General features: G+C 51.3%; 1 non-coding gene across 1 annotated transcript; it reads left to right on the top strand.

Annotated features, from left to right (window-relative positions):
* Window positions 1–1,404: 1,404 nt before the first annotated feature.
* On the top strand, window positions 1,405–1,476 carry TRNAT-CGU (transfer RNA threonine (anticodon CGU)). Its single transcript has one exon. It is a non-coding gene; the product is annotated as a tRNA-Thr (tRNA).
* Window positions 1,477–17,188: the final 15,712 nt, after the last annotated feature.

Below are 17,188 nucleotides of genomic sequence, written 5' to 3'. Positions count from 1 at the left end.
CGTTCAGAATTTTCGAGTTCTTGGTTTTTGACCTCCTCGGCGTTATCTTTTACGCCTTCTGCCGGCGCAAGCAGCGCATTCCCGTATTATCACTCTTTGCCATCACTCGTCGCGTTTTCGACAAGCGTGAGTACCGAAAGGAGGTATATGTTATTGCGTGGCCATAGAAAAGCGTCACTAACTTGTTCCACGAAGATTCAGTACACGCCGCACTAACTTTGTGACCACTGCCGAGCTGCTTTTCGCTGAGTCACGACAGGCGCGGCGAGTGTGCCTCGAAATTCTCAAAATGTAACGAAATTAATTACAATCATGTTGGTGGTCAGAGAATGCGTCACGAACTTGTCCCAGTAAGATTCAGTACACGCGAAAAAAACTGCGTCACACGGCCGATCTGCTTGTCGCTAACTGCGTCGCAACAGCAGGTGCGGGGAGCGCGCCCCAACACTACCGAAATTAGTTACAATAACGTGGGATTCACAGAAGGCGTCGCAAACACCTCCCAGTACAACTCATTAACACAAATAACCTGCGGCAGGACCGCTGAGCTGTTTTTCGCTAACTGCGTTACAAGTCTAGGTTCCGTGCCGTAAGCCTAATTGCTCGAAGTGCGTCGCAGACTGTCAAATAAAAATTCTTACCTTGCCCTAGTGGAATAGTGCAGTGGTGCCTTGTCGCAGTGCAGAAGGAACCCAAGAATACGCCGGGAGCCCAAAAAACCAGGCATAAAAAAAAAGAACACGCAGGCGGGTCGCCGAATAGGCCAACGCTCACATGCGCAGCCGGCCTCGCTCGCTTCGGCGGCGTGTCTGACGCATGCATCTGGCGCATCGTTGACCTTGTCGCTAGGTAACACAAGAAAAGTAAGTCGCAAAGTATAACTTAATTTATACACACATATTTTAGTTTTGCCTGCAAAGAATAAAATAAAAATAAAATAAAACAGTTGCTCATAACTTCTTTTCAAATTCTTTATTTTTCCGATGCTCACGGCAGCAAACGGTCGACATTAATACTAGTGGGACGTATTTCCTGGTGTCAGTTTTCGCCGAGTGTCCCCTCTTGTTTAGATCATTTGTCTATGATGTTACCACACCAAGTCGCCCAGCGCTTCTTACGTTTGATAACGAAATATTCAACCAAGGCTGTACTTCACCCGCGCTCTTTTGACTTCACATCCGTATCGGCCATAACGTTTCCTCATCCACCAAATTTGATCACGGTGGCTTATAGTTCGCCCTGGGAACAGTTGCCTTCACCTAAAAAAAATCACGTACTCGTGACGCCTGCGGCAGAAAGGATCATCCGCCGCCAAGGTTTGTGAGTGTTGACACTGGCTAACACTCCCGGGGTTAGTTGTAGTAGTAACACATAAATACCACACAAAGTGGACGGGAAAACGGCGCCGCGGTAGTTCAATTGGTAGAGCATCGCACGCGTAATGCGAAGGCGTGGGATCGTTCCTCACCTGCGGCAAGTTGTTTTTTCATCCACTTTCATTTCCATTAATTTATCATTTATCTAATTGAATTAGTAAGTACAAGTAATTTCCCCTGTGTTTTCCTTAGTGTCACTGTTGTTGCGCTTCGCCTGCGACACGCGGTTTTGCCGGCGCGACTGCGGCGGGGCGGCAGACATTTTGGCCCGTTCGGCGTCGCCGCAACGCTCCCCGCCAGGCGTTTCCAGGCGTTTCCAGGCATGTTCCGATGCCACGTGTCTTCATGTGCGTGTGTGAGTGTATGTGCCATTGTGCCCGAACCAGGCGATGCGACAGCAGGGGTCACCCTCTCCTTCCAGTCATTGTGCCTGAACCAGGCGGTGCGACAGCAGGGGTCACCCTCTCCTTCCAGTCATTGTGCCCGAACCAGGCGGTGCGACAGCAGGGGTCACCCTCTCCTTCCAGTCATTGTGCCCGAACCAGGCGGTGCGACAGCAGGGGTCACCCTCTCCTTCCGGTCTTTGTGCCCGACCGGCGGCAGTGTGCGTCACCTTAGCCCATTGTACAATCACGTACTCGTCTATTGAGGGGTTCCTTCTTGCCCTCAACTGCGAGAGTATAAAAACAGCTGCCCCCGGACGCCAAAAGGAGGGCTCCGATTTCTTCTGTTGAGTAAAGTGCTCTCCCGTCTCTCTACTTCGGTCAACCTGACCGCCAACTCTTTGCGATGTTAAAATAAACAAGTTGTTTTGTCGTTACCAGTCGACTCATGCTTTGCCGGGACCTTCGGATGCTTCCAGTTGTACCCCAGGCCGCCAGGCCAACGCTACCCTTGGGGCTTGCGACCCAGGTACAACCACGGGCGCCAGCGCCGAGTTCCCAACAACCGATGCCATCGGTGGGATCCCACCGCATCTGGTTGGCAGCGGTGAGATCGCCTCCGACTTCAAACAACTGTCTGCCAGCGGTGAGATCGCGACAACGCAGGCCAGCAGCGAAGAGATGCAGTTGACTGTATGCTGAGCAGCTCAACGACGATCCGGGAGCAGTGCAACGAGCCCTGTGTGATGACTGGTTGCCTGCAGCGGAACGACTGCGCTGAACTCTTGACTGCGAGGTTTGGTGAGTGCGGGACTTTCTTCTTCTGAGCTTTGCCAGGCTTTTGTTAGTGTCAGAAACAGAGCTGGTATTTGTGGTTGTCGTTGCTGACGGGTTAGTTTGCGGCAAGACAATAGTAAGCAGTAGAGAAAGCAGCATTCAGAGCAGCCATGGATTTGAAGTCGTTGCGCAAACCGAAATTGTTGGAGCTTGCAAGAGAGTTGGGTCTGGATGTCTCAGACAAACTAAGAAAACCTGAACTGCTAAAGGCTATTCTTGAGTTAGAAGCTGAGGATGACGAGCTGTCGGAATGCCTTGAGACCATTGAAGAGAGGGAGACTGCAAAAAGACAGGAGCGCGAACTTAAAGAACAGAAAGAAAAAGAAGAGCGTGAACGTAAAGAACAGAAAGAGCGAGAGCAACAAGAGAAAAAAGAAGAGCGCGACCGTCAACACGCGTTGGAAATGAAGCGTCTCGAGATAGAGATGGAACGCGCTCGTAATGGAAGTCAGGCACACGGTGCAGGAGAACGCGTATTGTTCAAAATGACTGACCTGATGCGGCCGTTTAAGCTTAGAGAGGACATTGGTTTGTTCCTGGTTAACTTTGAGCGAACGTGCGAGAAGCAGGGGTTCTCTCGGGAAACGTGGCCACAGCGCTTGCTCACTTTGTTACCCAGCGAGGCGGCCGACGTAGTCGCTCGCTTGGATAGAGAGGAGGCAGAGGATTTCGACAAAGTAAAATCGAGTCTGCTAAAAAAGTACCGGCTGTCTGCGGAGGCGTTCCGTCGGAAGTTTCGGGAAAATGAGAAAGGCAGAAGTGAGTCATATACAGAGTTTGCGTATAGGCTTATGTCAAACATGCAGGAGTGGCTCAAAGAAGAGAAAGCGTTTGGTGACCACGATAAAGTTCTGCAGTGCTTCGGGCTAGAAGAGTTTTATAGTCGGTTACCGGAGAACGTGCGATACTGGGTCTTGGATAGGCCAGACGTTTGTACGGTGGCTAAAGCCGCTGAGCTAGCCGAGGAGTTTGTGACGCGTCGGGCTCGCGGAGCTAAGGACGGTCAAAAGGGTGAATTTGGCTCGAAGTTTGAGAGGCCGAAGTTCACACCCATGAGAGCAAAGGGGAACACGCGTAGTGCGGATGCGAGTGGAAGCAGTGCGACCGAACCTAAGGAGACGGCGGCAGCCGAAGCCGAACGCAGAAAGCGGTTCGAGATGAGGCAAGCGCGCGTTTGTTATACGTGCCAGAAGCCGGGTCACTTTTCGGCGCAGTGTCCGGAAACAACACCAAAAGTTGTGTTTTTTTCAATAGGCAGCACTGACGAGAACATGAAGCTTCTCGAGCCTTACATGCGAGACCTCCTCGTGAACGGGAAAGAGTGCCGAGTGCTTCGCGATTCCGCAGCTACGATGGATGTAGTTCACCCGTCTTACGTAGAACCCCATATGTTCACGGGCGAGTGCGCGTGGATCAAGCAAGCCGTGGAAGCTCATAGCGTGTGTCTGCCGGTAGCAAAAGTGCTTATTGAAGGACCTTTCGGAGCGCTTGAGACGGAGGCGGCAGTGTCATCTATGCTGCCCCCCCAGTACCCGTACCTATTTTCAAACAGGTCCGATCACCTCCTGCGCGAGAAGGGGCTTTTGTTTGGTGAAGCTAGTGTTCAGGCCTTAACCAGATCGAAGGTTCGGGAGCTCGCTGCAAAGGCGGTAGTTGCGGGGCCGACGTTATCAAACAACGAAAAAGGGTCAGAGGCGCAGCAAGCTGATATTCAGAGCACGCCCGAACTGAATAAACTTGAGTCTGTAACGTTAAAGGCGCCAGATACTGGAGAGGAAACGCCCGACACGGGAAAGTTAGAAGAGCTATCTACTGATTTGCTCATCGCGCCTACGTCAGACGGACTTGATAGGTTGCTAAAAGTCAGCCGGACGGCTTTGATAGCCGAGCAAAAGAAGGATGGTAGCCTAGAAAACATACGCTGCAATGTCAAAGAAGGTATCGCCAGGAAAACTGCGCGTTTTGTGGAAAGAGGTGGAGTCCTGTACCGGAAGTATCTAGACCGCCGAGGAGTGGAGTACGATCCAAGGCGTATCGGGTGTCACCCCGCCAGAGCGATATTATGGAGGCTGAGGTAAAGAAAATGCTACAGCTCGGTGTTATTGAGGCAGGTGAGAGTGATTATACCTCCTCTTTGATTTTAGTTGAGGTACCGGGCAAGGAACCTCGTCCTTGCGTCGACTACCGCAGGCTTAATTCCATCACTAAGGATCAAATTTATCCGATCCCTAACATCGAGGAGCGCCTTGAGAAAGTTAGTAGCGCTCAGTTTATTTCCACCCTAGATCTTGTCAGGGGTTATTGGCAGGTTCCACTTACAGAAGAGGCTAGTAGGTATGCGGCGTTCATTTCACCAATGGGAACATTCCGTCCTAAAGTGTTGAGTTTTGGTTTGAAGAACGCGCCATACTGTTTTTCAAGCCTCATGGATAAAGTGTTGCGGGGACAGCAAGAATTCGCTTTACCGTATCTAGACGACGTAGCGATATTCTCCGCATCCTGGTCTGAGCATATGGCACACTTGCGGGCAGTGCTAACCCGCCTGCGCGAAGCGGGCTTGACAGTAAAGGCTCCTAAGTGCCAGTTAGCACAGGCCGAGGTTGTCTACCTCGGTCACGTGATTGGTCAGGGTCGTCTTCGCCCCTCTGAAATAAAGGTGGCCGCTGTGCGAGACTTTCCGCAACCGCGCACGAAGACCGATATTCGGTCGTTCTTAGGTGTCGCCGGCTACTATCAGAGGTACATCCCTAGGTACTCTGATATCGCGGCTCCCCTGACGGATGCTCTAAGAAAGTCAGAGCCTCAAACAGTCGTCTGGGACGAGACAAAGGAAAGAGCTTTTAGCGCCCTAAAGAGTGCCCTAACAAGCCAGCCTGTGCTACGATCGCCAGACTATACAAAAGGGTTCGTTGTTCAATGCGATGCTAGTGAGCGAGGCATGGGCGTTGTACTGTGCCAACGGGAAAAGGGAGAAGTAGAACACCCCGTCCTGTATGCTAGTCGTAAGCTGACCAGTCGTGAGCAGGCGTATAGTGCCACCGAGAAAGAGTGTGCATGTCTCGTGTGGGCCGTTCAGAAATTGTCATGCTATCTAGCCGGCTCGAGGTTTATCATTGAGACGGATCACTGCCCTCTCCAATGGCTGCAGACCATCTCTCCCAAAAATGGCCGCCTCCTGCGCTGGAGCCTCGCTTTACAACAATATTCCTTTGAGGTGCGTTACAAAAAGGGGAGTCTCAACGGTAACGCCGATGGCTTAAGTCGAAGCCCCTAACGTAGGAATCAGCCTCAAAATTGTTTGTTACTGATGTTTTTCTTCCTGAGGCAGGATTTTTTTTAACATATTGCTTTTGTTTAGTGTTTCAATTTGTGGACGCGTTCTGAGTGATGCTAGACTACTGTAAGGAACTAGGCAGTGGTATAAAAAGGGGAAAGAGCCTGGCAGGGCTTAGTGAGGGTTGTGCCGTGCTTGCTGACTGAGCGGTTGAGTTTCAGCGTAGTTCTAACGCTTGCCGGGAACGAGAACAAAAATGTGAGCTCTCCCGAAGTCACTTTGCAGTGTCCCGTGCGAACCTGAACGAGAGAACGAGGCCTTCTCTGTGCGCTGCGCTCAAGAAACGTCGAGGGACGCCCGACTTCGGTTATGAGCATCATCGAGCGACATCCCTCCGGACAGCGGATGCAGTCCCCTGTCCATCGGGATCTCCTTCCCCCGGCGGGGCGGTCTGTTGCGCTTCGCCTGCGACACGCGGTTTTGCCGGCGCGACTGCGGCGGGGCGGCAGACATTTTGGCCCGTTCGGCGTCGCCGCAACGCTCCCCGCCAGGCGTTTCCAGGCGTTTCCAGGCATGTTCCGATGCCACGTGTCTTCATGTGCGTGTGTGAGTGTATGTGCCATTGTGCCCGAACCAGGCGATGCGACAGCAGGGGTCACCCTCTCCTTCCAGTCATTGTGCCTGAACCAGGCGGTGCGACAGCAGGGGTCACCCTCTCCTTCCAGTCATTGTGCCCGAACCAGGCGGTGCGACAGCAGGGGTCACCCTCTCCTTCCAGTCTTTGTGCCCGACCGGCGGCAGTGTGCGTCACCTTAGCCCATTGTACAATCACGTGCTCGTCTATTGAGGGGTTCCTTCTTGCCCTCAACTGCGAGAGTATAAAAACAGCTGCCCCCGGACGCCAAAAGGAGGGCTCCGATTTCTTCTGTTGAGTAAAGTGCTCTCCCGTCTCTCTACTTCGGTCAACCTGACCGCCAACTCTTTGCGATGTTAAAATAAACAAGTTGTTTTGTTGTTACCAGTCGACTCATGCTTTGCCGGGACCTTCGGATGCTTCCAGTTGTACCCCAGGCCGCCAGGCCAACGCTACCCTTGGGGCTTGCGACCCAGGTACAACCACGGGCGTCAGCGCCGAGTTCCCAACAACCGATGCCATCGGTGGGATCCCACCGCATCTGGTTGGCAGCGGTGAGATCGCCTCCGACTTCAAATACTGTTTGTTAGCTTCTTATGCTACCCCCTGACAAGTCACTCAGTAAGTACCACTCGACAATACGGCGATTATTACAGGCATGCACATTCCTTACGCCATCGCTGTAGAGTCACATCTACCCAGATGTTTACACAACACAATGCCAAGCGTGCGGGGCGGCTAGCGCCGACTTCAGGCACATAATCTGGACATGTCCCGCAGCGACACACACCAATAAACACAGCATCAACGCTACATTTAGAATCACAACGACCGAGCAGTGGGAGGCTGTGCTGCTCAGCGCATGCGCGGAGAACCAACTCTGGGCAGGCCGGCTGGCCGCCGCCGCCGTCAAGACTCAAGATCTGACCGCCGCCTGAGGAAGGGGAGCTCCGGTAAGGCTAATCTCCAGGCCCCTGCACCCCTTGACCCCAGCAAGGATATTTAATAAAGCTTTTCTCTCTCTCTTCTCTTTGAACTCAAAGTGGGCAAGGGTGACATGTCTACCTTCCCTATAAGCCTGAAGCAGGGAGAAACCATTTTCACGGAAGCGTTAAAGAACTTCTCCCACCCCCATATTTTCTTGCCTAGACTGCTTTCACCTTTGCGCATCCCTCTTGCTATGTCATCATCATTCCTCATCACATCTTTATGTCCCCGTTCCCCCTCCCCCTGTGCAGAGTAGCAGGCTTGAGCACCTTAGTTCAGGCCTACCTCTCTGCCTTCTTTCAATTAAATTATCTCTCTCTCTCTCGGCGTGGGTACCCGACTTCACAAGGCCATCAACTTTCCGCGGAAGACAACTTTCAATGCTGGACCGGCATTTTTCGCTGTTCTCCTATAAATTGCCAGACACTGGTGTGCTTGAACTTTAGGGGCAGCGCCAAATTTTGATCCTTTTTTCAGTTTTTCAGTGACGTCTTCCGAGATGTTTACCACGCCAAGCAAGACCAAGCTAGCTAGACCAGCTTGCGTGATCGTCGTCCTTTTTGATGAATGGAGTAAGTTGCCAAGCGTTCTTTGCCATGCCGTTTCTTTCATCCTAGCATCTAGAGACCTGATGCACTGCAACTTTGGCGCCGCAATCCTGGAAGGGTCGCAGGTAGATCAAATAACACGTAACCCGTTGATGCGGCTTAGGGTGGCGTTAGGGCAAGGAATCCACCAAGCCCATTGACTGCTACGTCAGGTTGTAGAAAATGAAGGAAAATGGTTTATTAGCTTAGTTACACGGCTCCAGTACGGAAGCCCACTTCATGCAGGAGCAAGTTAAACGCCCAAGTTCACATGATGACCCTCTGTCCTCACTCTCGGAAAGTATCCGCTTTTAAACCCTTCGTCTTCCCTAGGCGAGTCGACTAGGGAATATCAAGGCTGTCCAGCAGCAAATCACACTCCTCGACTTCGTGGCGATACCGCGCCCATGCTCGCAATAACCAGCAGTAACTGCACCTCCGAAGGGATTGGTTTGGAATATGTGGCAAGAAAGCAACCTGCTACTCTCAGGTCGTCGACGTTGTTCCTCTCCTCTTCATCCTTCGCTCAGGCTGCCAGGTAAGGGTTGGGGGGAGGGCCTTTTGTGGGACCCGTCAATAGTAGGTGTCCACGCTGCGTTGACCTCTCGATAGGCGCTCGGGGATTGGTGGTGGGTTGACTCGTGGCAAACGTCCTTTGTGTTGTTGAGACGTAACACCGTCTTAGTAAAGGCGCTCTTGCACGGCCGTTCGGAGCCCACCGCTCTGTGTACGGAAGGAGTTGAGGGTGAGTTCTCGCTCATCTTCTAAAGGCAGCTCGTATGGAAGGAACGTTTGTGCGTCTTGCGGTTAAAAAGCTGCGCTGGTTGAAAGTAGCAAATGTCGGTTCACTGCAACCAATGATCTGGCGATCATTCGATGACGGCGTTAGCCTCGAAAATGTATGCTTCTCGCATTTTCGAACGAAATCTTCGGAGGGACCAACCGATAGTGCCGCCGAACTATAGCGAACAGTGCCGACACGAAGAAGCTGTGAGACTGAGCTTTACGTAACTTGTCTACCGAAACGGAGACAAAAATATTCTTCACTGCTTTCTGCAACACTTACGCTTCTCGATTACGCAAGTAAATTATTGTTCGTAATCGTTTACTAATCGATCTGAGTGTATACAATTTATTGAAGGACGGACCTTTTTGTAAAGGTATTTTAATATTTATTCAGTGTTTTGCACTTGCCAACAAATATGCGTCGTGTGAAGTTGCGTGTCCTGTCAAATTCTTCAAACATCGCCCACCCTGCAGGTGTAAGCCATCCGTGTTTTAAAACTGCTTAGAACTAAGGCGCAGGTGACAGCGATGAGAGAGGGCCGTGGGTCGCGAGCGCCTGGGATTTCTGGCCGTCATGCCTAATGACGATGGAGACCCCCCCCCTAAAAAAAAAAAAACGGCACAGTTGAGCCGACAGAACCGCTCATCCCATGTAACTTTTTTTGTGTCGTTTTCACTACTGAGATCAATGCACTCGTTGGGAGCCTTTCAGTATAAGAAAGTATATCCGTCGTGTTCCCCAGATAATCTTACCCCGAGGACTGCAGAGAATTATCTCGACGACCGTGCAGGGCCGTGTCAGCTCCTCTGACTTATCTTCGTTGCCATCTCGTCGCCGGACGGACGCGCCGTCCCCGACGACGCAAGCGGCGAAGGCCGGATAAGTCTGCCTTGAGGCAGCCCTCGTCCCCGGCGTCGCACCCAGGTCGTCCCCGGAAGCCATTGAATTACCACGCCTTCTAAAGAGTGTCCGAAAGCGCCCCTTCCTTCCCCGCTTTTGCGCTGTAGAACTCATTAACGGTGGGATGGGTATCGCGTTCCGTCTGTGGGCTCACGGCAGCAGGTGGATGTGCGAAGCGTATCTCGCATGCGCGGGGAGACGCGACAGAACGGCTGAACCGTTGCGGCGAAATAAACAGCCTTCTGCGACATCCTCTGCTGCGTCAGCGGGAACAAGCGCATACCAAGCTGCGCGCCTTCCGGGCCATTTCACGTGGAACGCGTGCGTACGGCTGCCCACTGCGGGCGCGCCATGTCCCCGGGATTGTAGCACTGTTGTGTCAGCAGCGATGTTGGCGTAAGTTTCCAGGAAGAAGGGCTCAAACTCGGAGTCGAGAACTCGAGCCTTAGTGCGTAGGTGCTCGCGCCTGAAAGTTGCTGAGGTTTCTGAAAGAAGTGCGTCTCTCCCTGGTAGCGTTCACATCGCACGATTTTTGTCATTAAGTCTTGCTGAAGCGGTGACGATGAAAATATTGCAACAACAACAACAACAACAACAACAACGACGACGACGACGACGACGACGACGACTACGACGACGACGACAAGAACAACAACAGTAATCTTGTTTCCGTTCCACGAACAGTTTTTGTGCGCCAGAATATCCCTCTATAAATATAGATCTAGACGGCGCTTGATATATATCTGGTGGTTATATATACCGAAACATCTAATATCAGTAAAAATAAATAAATAAATAAATAAATAAATAAATAAATAGATAAATAAATAAATAAAACGTTTGCTATATGTTCGAGGGAGCAGGGATCAAGCTTATATGCAGTTACGCTTCAGGATTAGGCACAGCAAAGCACTAAATATATGGAATGACAAACGTACAAAGAAGGCAAGGGTGGCGGAGAAAAACAACATGAAATAAGGGCAGGGGGGTGCAATAAAATAAAATAAAATAAGACGTAAAAACAAGAAAGGAGGGTGCGTAGATGAGGTAATCATACATGAATTTTGACACTATCAACAGAGCAGAGGTAATGGACCGTGGAATATGCCATTATAAGGGAGAATACATAATGTGCATTTCTACAGCAATCTACAGAAGTTCGTGCAGAAAACGCATGCTGCACGACAGTTCTTTGTGGAATGGGAAATAAACAACAAGAACAGTGCCGTACAAGTCGTTTTCTTTATTTAGATGTAGAACTTCGAGAAAGTGGGTTACATCAGAGCCGGCTTTTTCAAAATTACACATTTGTTACTCAAGCTATAATAAAAAAAGGAAAGGAAATAAGAAAATATCAAGGATCACGATACACACACGAACACAAGCGCACAAGGACTGTCTCATCTATGGGGCCCCGGCACCAAAAAGCACGGTCCAGTAACTATAGGATGGTCATGCACTCATTACACAGGAACGAAGGAGTCCACACAAGTCTCTTCAGATGCACATAAGGACTGCACCACCACGACATCAGCTGGTTAATAAAAAAGCACAATGTAGAATACAAAACTGTAACGTCCGCTTTATAGGCAGTCTGTGAGATTAGTCCCGTACAAAAAAAAATACAAGACATCACCCATGATAACATGCATTTTCAACTAGTATACAGCTTCTTAGAGTTTCCTTTCATATTGTGACACGGATATAAGAAGAAGTAACAAAGCCTTGTTGCGTTTCGCCTGCGACACGTGGTTTTGCCGGCGCGACTGCGGCGGGGCGGCAGACATTTTGGCCCGATCGTCGTCGCCGCAACACTCATCGCCAGGTGTTTCCAGGCGCGACTGCGGCGATGCGACCGCCTAGGGATCATCCTCGCATTCCAGTCATTGTGCCCGAAACAGGCGATGCCAAAGCAGGGATCTCATTCCAGTTATTGGGCCCGAAACAGGCGATGCCAAAGCAGGGATCTCGTTCCAGTCATTGTGCCCGAAACAGGCGATGCCAAAGCAGGGATCTCATTCCAGTTATTGGGCCCGAAACAGGCGATGCCAAAGCAGGGATCTCGTTCCAGTCATTGTGCCCGAAACAGGCGATGCCAAAGCAGGGACCATCCTCTCATTACAGTCATTGTGTCCGACCGGCAGCGCCACGACAGGGTGCTACGAGATCGTGCTCGACATGGTGCTACGGCATCGCTACGACAGTGTGCGTCACCATTAGCCCATTGTACATTCACGTGCTCGTCTTTTGAGGGGTTCCTTCTTGCCCTCAACTGCGAGAGTATAAAAACAGCTGCCCCCGGACGCCAAAAGGAGGGCTCCGATTTCTTCTGTTGAGTGAAGTGCTCTCCCGTCTCTCTACTACGGTCAAACCTGACCGCCAACTCTTTGCGATGTTAAAATAAACAAGTTGTTTCGTTGTTACCAGTCGACTCATGCTTTGCCGGGACCTTCGGATGCTTCCAGTTGTACCCCAGGCCGCCAGGCCAACGCTACCCTTGGGGCTTGCGACCCAGGTACAACCACGGGCGTCAGCGCCGAGTTCCCAACAGATCGTACCAGCGGTCCGATCCAAACATCTGGTGGCAGCGGTGGGATCGCCTACGACTTCAAACAACTGTCTGCCAGCGGTGAGATCGCGACAACGGAGGCCAGCAGCGAAGAGATGCAGTTGACTGTATGCTGAGCAGCTCAACGACGATCCGGGAGCAGTGCAACGAGCCCTGTGTGACGACTGGTTGCCTGCAGCGGAACGACTGCGCGGAATTCCTGCCTGCGAGGTTTGGTGAGTGCGGGACTTTCTTCTTCTGAGCTTTGCCAGGCTTTTTGTTAGTGTCAGAAACAGAGCTGGTAATTGTGGTTGTCGTTGCTGCCGGGTTAGTTTGCGGCAAGACAATAGTAAGCAGTAGAGAAAGCAGCATTCAGAGCAGCCATGGATTTGAAGTCGTTGCGCAAACCGAAATTGTTGGAGCTTGCAAGAGAGTTGGGTCTGGATGTCTCAGACAAACTAAGAAAACCTGAACTGCTAAAGGCTATTCTTGAGTTAGAGGCTGAGGATGACGAGCTGTCGGAATGCCTTGAGACTATTGAAGAGAGGGAGACTGCAAAAAGACAGGAGCGCGAACTTAAAGAACAAAAAGAGAAAGAAAAAGAAGAGCGTGACCATCAACACGCTTTGGAAATGAAGCGTCTCGAGATAGAGATGGAACGCGCTCGTAATGGAAGTCAGGCACACGGTGCAGGAGAACGCGTATTGTTCAAAATGACTGACCTAATGCGGCCGTTTAAGCTTGGAGAGGACATTGGTTTGTTCCTGGTTAACTTTGAGCGAACGTGCGAGAAGCAGGGGTTCTCTCGGGAAACGTGGCCACAGCGCTTGCTCACTTTGTTACCCGGCGAGGCGGCCGACGTAGTCGCTCGCTTGGATAGAGAGGAAGCAGAGGATTTCGACAAAGTAAAATCGAGTCTGCTAAAAAAGTACCGGCTGTCTGCGGAGGCGTTCCGTCGGAAGTTTCGGGAAAATGAGAAAGGCAAAAGTGAGTCATATACAGAGTTTGCGTATAGGCTTATGTCGAACATGCAGGAGTGGCTCAAAGAAGAGAAAGCGTTTGGTGACCACGATAAAGTTCTGCAGTGTTTCGGGCTAGAACAGTTTTATAGTCGGTTACCGGAGAACGTGCGATACTGGGTCTTGGATAGGCCAGACGTTTGTACGGTGGCTAAAGCCGCTGAGCTAGCCGAGGAGTTTGTGACGCGTCGGGCTCGCGGAGCTAAGGACGGTCAAAAGGGTGAATTTGGCTCGAAGGTTGAGAGGCCGAAGTTCACGCCCATGAGATTAAAAGGGGACACGCGTAGTGCGGATGCGAGCGAAAGCAGTCCGACCAAACGTAAAGAGACGGCGGCAGCCAAACGCAGAAAGCGGTTCGAGGTGAGGCGAGCGCGCTTGTGTTATACGTGCCAGAAGCCGGGTCACTTTTCGGCGCAGTGTCCGGAAACAACACCAAAAGTTGTGTTTTTTTCAATAGGCAGCACTGACGAGAACATGAAGCTTCTCGAGCCTTACATGCGAGACCTCCTCGTGAACGGGAAAGAGTGCCGAGTGCTTCGCGATTCCGCAGCTACGATGGATGTAGTTCACCCATCTTACGTAGAACCCCATATGTTCACGGGCGAGTGCGCGTGGATCAAGCAAGCCGTGGAAGCTCATAGCGTGTGTCTGCCAGTAGCAAAGGTGCTTATTGAAGGACCTTTCGGAGCGCTTGAGACAGAGGCGGCAGTGTCATCTATGCTGCCACCCCAGTACCCGTACCTATTTTCAAACAGGTCCGATCACCTCCTGCGCGAGAAGGGGCTTTTGTTTGGTGAAGCTAGTGTTCAGGCCTTAACCAGATCGAAGGTTCGGGAGCTCGCTGCAAAGGCGGTAGTTGCGGGGCCGACGTTATCAAACAACGAAAAAGGGTCAGAGGCGCAGCAAGCTGATACTCAGAGCACGCCCGAACTGAATAAACTTGAGTCTGTAACGTTAAAGGCACCAGATACCGGAGAGGAAAATCCCGATGCGGGAAAGTTAGAAGAGCTATCTACTGATTTGCTCATCGCGCCTACGTCAGACGGACTTGATAGGTTGCTAAAAGTCAGCCGGTCGGCTTTGATAGCCGAGCAAAAAAAGGATGGCAGCCTGGAAAACGTGCGCTGCAATGTCAAAGAAGGTATCGCCAGGAAAACTGCGCGTTTTGTGGAAAGGGGTGGAGTCCTGTACCGGAAGTATCTAGACCGAAGAGGAGTGGAGTTCGATCAGCTGGTCGTGCCTCAATGCTATCGTCAGGATCTGTTGCGCTTGTCACATGGGGGTTCGTGGTCCGGACACCTAGGAGTTAAGAAAACTAAGGACCGTCTCTTGCAAGAGTACTATTGGCCAGGGTGTTTTCGGGACGCAGACCATTTCGTGAGGACATGTGACACTTGTCAGCGGGTGGGCAAACCAGGGGACAAATCAAGGGCGCCGTTGAAATTGGTACCTATCATTACGGAGCCTTTTAGACGGCTCGTTATTGATACAGTGGGACCTCTGCCGGTAACAGCCACGGGGTACAGACACATTTTGACTGTGATCTGCCCAGCGACAAAGTTCCCTGAAGCAGTGCCGCTTAAAGAACTCAGCTCAGTTGAGATAGTTAATGCACTACTGTCCATATTTGCGCGAGTTGGTTTCCCTGCGGAAATTCAATCAGACCAGGGCACAGTGTTTACTAGCGCTTTGACGACAACTTTTCTCGAAAGGTGTGGGGTAAAGCTGTTACACAGCTCAGTGTACCACCCTCAGTCGAATTCCGTTGAGAAGCTCCACTCCGTCATGAAGCGCGTGTTGAGAGCGTTGTGTTTTGAACATCGAACTGACTGGGAGCTGTGTCTGCCTGGGGTGATGTTTGCTTTAAGGACCGCGCCGCATGCGGCTACGGGGTTTTCGCCAGCTGAACTGGTGTACGGTCGCTCGCTTCGATCTCCGCTTCGCATGCTTCGAGAATCATGGGAAGGTAGGGGCGACGACCCAGTCGTGGTGGAGTACGTACTTAAGCTCCTCGAACGCTTAAGAAGGGCACAGGAGTTGTCAGGTGAAGCAATGACAAAGGCCCAGCAGAGGGCCAAGGTTTATTATGATCGGACAGCCAGGGCCCGTCGTTTTGAGGTTGGCGATGAGGTCATGATATTGCGCACATCGCTAAACAACAAACTAGACGTGCAGTGGGAGGGCCCAGCACGAATTGTTCAGAAACTGTCGGACGTTAACTACGTGGTAAGTCTGCCAGGAAAGCGGAAAGCACAGCAAGTTTACCACTGTAATCTGCTCAAACCTTATAGACAAAGGGAAGCAGTGGTGTGCATGATGGTAAACGTTCCTGAAGAGCTTCCGGTCGAGCTTCCAGGACTAGGCTCAGTGACGAACAGGGAAGACACCGGTCAAGTCATTAGTGACCTTATCAGTAAAGCACCGCTGTCGCCCGAGCAGAAAACCGAACTACACCAGCTATTACAAGAGTTTCAAGGTCTGTTCTCTGAGAGGCCTGGTAGGACTTCGGTACTTACTCATGATATAGAACTTACCTCCACAGAGCCAGTACGATCCAAGGCGTATCGGGTGTCACCCCGCCAGAGCGATATTATGGAGGCTGAGGTAAAGAAAATGCTACAGCTCGGTGTTATTGAGGCAGGTGAGAGTGATTATACCTCCCCTTTGATTTTAGTTGAGGTACCGGGCAAGGAACCTCGTCCTTGCGTCGACTACCGCAGGCTTAATTCCATCACTAAGGATCAAATTTATCCGATCCCTAACATCGAGGAGCGCCTTGAGAAAGTTAGTAGCGCTCAGTTTATTTCCACCCTAGATCTTGTCAGGGGTTATTGGCAGGTTCCACTTACAGAAGAGGCTAGTAGGTATGCGGCGTTCATTTCACCAATGGGAACATTCCGTCCTAAAGTGTTGAGTTTTGGTTTGAAGAACGCGCCATACTGTTTTTCAAGTCTCATGGATAAAGTGTTGCGGGGACAGCAAGAATTCGCTTTACCGTATCTAGACGACGTAGCGATATTCTCCGCATCCTGGTCTGAGCATATGGCACACTTGCGGGCAGTGCTAACCCGCCTGCGCGAAGCAGGCTTGACAGTAAAGGCTCCTAAGTGCCAGTTAGCACAGGCCGAGGTTGTCTACCTCGGTCACGTGATTGGTCAGGGTCGTCGCCGCCCCTCTGAAATAAAAGTGGCCGCTGTGCGAGACTTTCCGCAACCGCGCACCAAGACCGATATTCGGTCGTTCTTGGGTGTCGCCGGCTACTATCAGAGGTACATTCCTAGGTACTCTGATATCGCGGCTCCCCTGACGGATGCTCTAAGAAAAACAGAGCCTCAAACAGTCGTCTGGGACGAGACCAAGGAAAGAGCTTTTAGCGCCCTAAAGAGTGCCCTAACAAGCCAGCCTGTGCTACGATCGCCAGACTATACAAAAGGGTTCATTGTTCAGTGCGATGCTAGTGAGCGAGGCATGGGCGTTGTACTGTGCCAACGGGAAAATGGAGAAGTAGAACACCCCGTCCTGTATGCTAGTCGTAAGCTGACCAGTCGTGAGCAGGCGTATAGCGCCACCGAGAAAGAGTGTGCATGTCTCGTGTGGGCCGTTCAGAAATTGTCATGCTATCTAGCCGGCTCGAGGTTTATCATTGAGACGGATCACTGCCCTCTCCAATGGCTGCAGACCATCTCTCCCAAAAATGGCCGCCTCCTGCGCTGGAGCCTCGCTTTACAACAATATTCCTTTGAGGTGCGTTACAAAAAGGGGAGTCTCAACGGTAACGCCGATGGCTTAAGTCGAAGCCCCTAACGTAGGAATCAGCCTCAAAATTGTTTGTTACTGATGTTTTTCTTCCTGAGGC

The sequence above is a fragment of the Dermacentor variabilis genome, chromosome 1 (assembly GCF_050947875.1).
Source record: "Dermacentor variabilis isolate Ectoservices chromosome 1, ASM5094787v1, whole genome shotgun sequence".
In the NCBI taxonomy this organism is placed as follows: domain Eukaryota; kingdom Metazoa; phylum Arthropoda; class Arachnida; order Ixodida; family Ixodidae; genus Dermacentor; species Dermacentor variabilis.
This window is presented reverse-complemented; position numbering and strand designations above follow the sequence as displayed.